General features: G+C 39.3%; 7 non-coding genes across 7 annotated transcripts; all 7 read right to left on the bottom strand.

Annotated features, from left to right (window-relative positions):
• Positions 1-397: 397 nt before the first annotated feature.
• Positions 398-516, bottom strand: LOC128009004 (5S ribosomal RNA). Its single transcript, XR_008180725.1, has one exon. It is a non-coding gene; the product is annotated as a 5S ribosomal RNA (ribosomal RNA).
• A 511-nt stretch (positions 517-1,027) lies between these two features.
• Positions 1,028-1,146, bottom strand: LOC128005447 (5S ribosomal RNA). The gene has a single exon (XR_008178099.1). It is a non-coding gene; the product is annotated as a 5S ribosomal RNA (ribosomal RNA).
• An 806-nt stretch (positions 1,147-1,952) lies between these two features.
• On the bottom strand, positions 1,953-2,071 carry LOC128009003 (5S ribosomal RNA). The gene has a single exon (XR_008180724.1). It is a non-coding gene; the product is annotated as a 5S ribosomal RNA (ribosomal RNA).
• A 512-nt stretch (positions 2,072-2,583) lies between these two features.
• On the bottom strand, positions 2,584-2,702 carry LOC128009002 (5S ribosomal RNA). Its single transcript, XR_008180723.1, has one exon. It is a non-coding gene; the product is annotated as a 5S ribosomal RNA (ribosomal RNA).
• Positions 2,703-3,217: 515 nt separating this feature from the next.
• On the bottom strand, positions 3,218-3,336 carry LOC128009001 (5S ribosomal RNA). Its single transcript, XR_008180722.1, has one exon. It is a non-coding gene; the product is annotated as a 5S ribosomal RNA (ribosomal RNA).
• Positions 3,337-3,847: 511 nt separating this feature from the next.
• LOC128005446 (5S ribosomal RNA) lies at positions 3,848-3,966 on the bottom strand. The gene has a single exon (XR_008178098.1). It is a non-coding gene; the product is annotated as a 5S ribosomal RNA (ribosomal RNA).
• An 804-nt stretch (positions 3,967-4,770) lies between these two features.
• Positions 4,771-4,889, bottom strand: LOC128009000 (5S ribosomal RNA). Its single transcript, XR_008180721.1, has one exon. It is a non-coding gene; the product is annotated as a 5S ribosomal RNA (ribosomal RNA).
• Positions 4,890-5,000: the final 111 nt, after the last annotated feature.

Below are 5,000 nucleotides of genomic sequence, written 5' to 3'. Positions count from 1 at the left end.
ATCAAAGTGCTAACCATACCTAAACCTGCTAAGATTCAGAGATCGGGCATTGACTCTTTTTTTTTTTTTTTTTTTTTTTTTTTAAATGAAAGATTATTATATAATTCGTGAAATTTTCCAAAGAGATTAAAGCACCTGGTATTCCCAGGCAGTCTCTCATCAAAGTGCTAACCAGACCTAAACCTGCTAAGATTCAGAGATCGGGCATTGACTCTATTTTTTGGCAAAATTATTATATACTAAGTGAAAAATGTCCAAAAAGCTTACAGCACCTGGTATTCCCAGGCAGTCTCCCATCCATGTACTAACCAGGCCCAAACCTGTTAATATTCAGAGATCGGGCATTGACTCTATTTTTTGGCAAAATTATTATATACTAAGTGAAAAATGTCCAAAAAGCTTACAGCACCTGGTATTCCCAGGCGGTCTCCCATCCAAGTACTAACCAGGCCCAAACCTGCTTAGCTTCCGAGATCAGACGAGATCGGGCATAGCCAGGTTGGTATGGCCGTAAGCGAAGACAGCAGCAAAGAGAGGGCTATTTAAAGACCAGCCAATCTAATCGCCAGTACATTATATAAGTAAGAAAGAAAACCCAAAAGCTTAAAGCACCTGGTATTCCTAGGCAGTCTCTCATCAAAGTGCTAACCATACCTAAACCTGCTAAGATTCAGAGATCGGGCATTGACTCTATTTTTTGGCAAAATTATTATATACTAAGTGAAAAATGTCCAAAAAGCTTACAGCACCTGGTATTCCCAGGCAGTCTCCCATCCATGTACTAACCAGGCCCAAACTTGTTAATATTCAGAGATCGGGCATTGACTCTATTTTTTGGCAAAATTATTATATACTAAGTGAAAAATGTCCAAAAAGCTTACAGCACCTGGTATTCCCAGGCAGTCTCCCATCCATGTACTAACCAGGCCCAAACCTGCTAATATTCAGAGATCGGGCATTGACTCTATTTTTTTTTTTTTTTTTTTTTAATGAAAGATTATTATATAATTCGTGAAATTTTTCAAACAGATTAAAGCACCTGGTATTCCCAGGCAGTCTCCCATCCATGTACTAACCAGGCCCAAACCTGCTTAGCTTCCGAGATCAGACGAGATCGGGTATAGCCAGGTTGGTATGGCCGTAAGCGAAGACAGCAGCAAAGAGAGGGCTATTTAAAGACCAGCCAATCTAATCGCCAGTACATTATATAAGTAGGAAAGAAAACCCAAAAGCTTATAGCACCTGGTATTCCTAGGCAGTCTCTCATCAAAGTGCTAACCATACCTAAACCTGCTAAGATTCAGAGATCGGGCATTGACTCTTTTTATTTTATTTTTTTTTTTAAATGAAAGATTATTATATAATTCGTGAAATTTTCCAAAGAGATTAAAGCACCTGGTATTCCCAGGCAGTCTCTCATCAAAGTGCTAACCAGACCTAAACCTGCTAAGATTCAGAGATCGGGCATTGACTCTATTTTTTGGCAAAATTATTATATACTAAGTGAAAAATGTCCAAAAAGCTTACAGCACCTGGTATTCCCAGGCAGTCTCCCATCCATGTACTAACCAGGCCCAAACCTGTTAATATTCAGAGATCGGGCATTGACTCTATTTTTTGGCAAAATTATTATATACTAAGTGAAAAATGTCCAAAAAGCTTACAGCACCTGGTATTCCCAGGCAGTCTCCCATCCATGTACTAACCAGGCCCAAACCTGTTAATATTCAGAGATCGGGCATTGACTCTATTTTTTTTTTTTTTTTTTTTTTTTTTAATGAAAGATTATTATATAATTCGTGAAATTTTTCAAACAGATTAAAGCACCTGGTATTCCCAGGCAGTCTCCCATCCATGTACTAACCAGGCCCAAACCTGCTAATATTCAGAGATCGGGCATTGACTCTATTTTTTGGCAAAATTATTATATACTAAGTGAAAAATGTTCAAAAAGCTTACAGCACCTGGTATTCCCAGGCGGTCTCCCATCCAAGTACTAACCAGGCCCAAACCTGCTTAGCTTCCGAGATCAGACGAGATCGGGCATAGCCAGGTTGGTATGGCCGTAAGCGAAGACAGCAGAAAAGAGAGGGCTATTTAAAGACCAGCCAATCTAATCGCCAGTACATTATATAAGTAGGAAAGAAAACCCAAAAGCTTAAAGCACCTGGTATTCCTAGGCAGTCTCTCATCAAAGTGCTAACCATACCTAAACCTGCTAAGATTCAGAGATCGGGCATTGACTCTTTTTTTTTTTTTTTTTTTTTTTTAATGAAAGATTATTATATAATTCGTGAAATTTTCCAAAGAGATTAAAGCACCTGGTATTCCCAGGCAGTCTCTCATCAAAGTGCTAACCAGACCTAAACCTGCTAAGATTCAGAGATCGGGCATTGACTCTATTTTTTGGCAAAATTATTATATACTAAGTGAAAAATGTCCAAAAAGCTTACAGCACCTGGTATTCCCAGGCAGTCTCCCATCCATGTACTAACCAGGCCCAAACCTGTTAATATTCATAGATCGGGCATTGACTCTATTTTTTGGCAAAATTATTATATACTAAGTGAAAAATGTCCAAAAAGCTTACAGCACCTGGTATTCCCAGGCGGTCTCCCATCCAAGTACTAACCAGGCCCAAACCTGCTTAGCTTCCGAGATCAGACGAGATCGGGCATAGCCAGGTTGGTATGGCCGTAAGCGAAGACAGCAGCAAAGAGAGGGCTATTTAAAGACCAGCCAATCTAATCGCCAGTACATTATATAAGTAGGAAAGAAAACCCAAAAGCTTAAAGCACCTGGTATTCCTAGGCAGTCTCTCATCAAAGTGCTAACCATACCTAAACCTGCTAAGATTCAGAGATCGGGCATTGACTCTTTTTTTTTTTTTTTTTTTTTTTTTTAAATGAAAGATTATTATATAATTCGTGAAATTTTCCAAAGAGATTAAAGCACCTGGTATTCCCAGGCAGTCTCTCATCAAAGTGCTAACCAGACCTAAACCTGCTAAGATTCAGAGATCGGGCATTGACTCTATTTTTTGGCAAAATTATTATATACTAAGTGAAAAATGTCCAAAAAGCTTACAGCACCTGGTATTCCCAGGCAGTCTCCCATCCATGTACTAACCAGGCCCAAACCTGTTAATATTCAGAGATCGGGCATTGACTCTATTTTTTGGCAAAATTATTATATACTAAGTGAAAAATGTCCAAAAAGCTTACAGCACCTGGTATTCCCAGGCGGTCTCCCATCCAAGTACTAACCAGGCCCAAACCTGCTTAGCTTCCGAGATCAGACGAGATCGGGCATAGCCAGGTTGGTATGGCCGTAAGCGAAGACAGCAGCAAAGAGAGGGCTATTTAAAGACCAGCCAATCTAATCGCCAGTACATTATATAAGTAAGAAAGAAAACCCAAAAGCTTAAAGCACCTGGTATTCCTAGGCAGTCTCTCATCAAAGTGCTAACCATACCTAAACCTGCTAAGATTCAGAGATCGGGCATTGACTCTATTTTTTGGCAAAATTATTATATACTAAGTGAAAAATGTCCAAAAAGCTTACAGCACCTGGTATTCCCAGGCAGTCTCCCATCCATGTACTAACCAGGCCCAAACTTGTTAATATTCAGAGATCGGGCATTGACTCTATTTTTTGGCAAAATTATTATATACTAAGTGAAAAATGTCCAAAAAGCTTACAGCACCTGGTATTCCCAGGCAGTCTCCCATCCATGTACTAACCAGGCCCAAACCTGCTAATATTCAGAGATCGGGCATTGACTCTATTTTTTTTTTTTTTTTTTTTTAATGAAAGATTATTATATAATTCGTGAAATTTTTCAAACAGATTAAAGCACCTGGTATTCCCAGGCAGTCTCCCATCCATGTACTAACCAGGCCCAAACCTGCTTAGCTTCCGAGATCAGACGAGATCGGGTATAGCCAGGTTGGTATGGCCGTAAGCGAAGACAGCAGCAAAGAGAGGGCTATTTAAAGACCAGCCAATCTAATCGCCAGTACATTATATAAGTAGGAAAGAAAACCCAAAAGCTTATAGCACCTGGTATTCCTAGGCAGTCTCTCATCAAAGTGCTAACCATACCTAAACCTGCTAAGATTCAGAGATCGGGCATTGACTCTTTTTATTTTATTTTTTTTTTTAAATGAAAGATTATTATATAATTCGTGAAATTTTCCAAAGAGATTAAAGCACCTGGTATTCCCAGGCAGTCTCTCATCAAAGTGCTAACCAGACCTAAACCTGCTAAGATTCAGAGATCGGGCATTGACTCTATTTTTTGGCAAAATTATTATATACTAAGTGAAAAATGTCCAAAAAGCTTACAGCACCTGGTATTCCCAGGCAGTCTCCCATCCATGTACTAACCAGGCCCAAACCTGTTAATATTCAGAGATCGGGCATTGACTCTATTTTTTGGCAAAATTATTATATACTAAGTGAAAAATGTCCAAAAAGCTTACAGCACCTGGTATTCCCAGGCAGTCTCCCATCCATGTACTAACCAGGCCCAAACCTGTTAATATTCAGAGATCGGGCATTGACTCTATTTTTTTTTTTTTTTTTTTTTTTTAATGAAAGATTATTATATAATTCGTGAAATTTTTCAAACAGATTAAAGCACCTGGTATTCCCAGGCAGTCTCCCATCCATGTACTAACCAGGCCCAAACCTGCTAATATTCAGAGATCGGGCATTGACTCTATTTTTTGGCAAAATTATTATATACTAAGTGAAAAATGTTCAAAAAGCTTACAGCACCTGGTATTCCCAGGCGGTCTCCCATCCAAGTACTAACCAGGCCCAAACCTGCTTAGCTTCCGAGATCAGACGAGATCGGGCATAGCCAGGTTGGTATGGCCGTAAGCGAAGACAGCAGAAAAGAGAGGGCTATTTAAAGACCAGCCAATCTAATCGCCAGTACATTATATAAGTAGGAAAGAAAACCCAAAAGCTTAAAGCACCTGGTATTCCTAGGC

This window comes from Carassius gibelio, chromosome B22 (assembly GCF_023724105.1).
Source record: "Carassius gibelio isolate Cgi1373 ecotype wild population from Czech Republic chromosome B22, carGib1.2-hapl.c, whole genome shotgun sequence".
Classification (NCBI taxonomy): domain Eukaryota; kingdom Metazoa; phylum Chordata; class Actinopteri; order Cypriniformes; family Cyprinidae; genus Carassius; species Carassius gibelio.
Note: the sequence above shows the minus strand (reverse complement) of the source record. Positions and strands in the feature narration are given on the sequence as shown.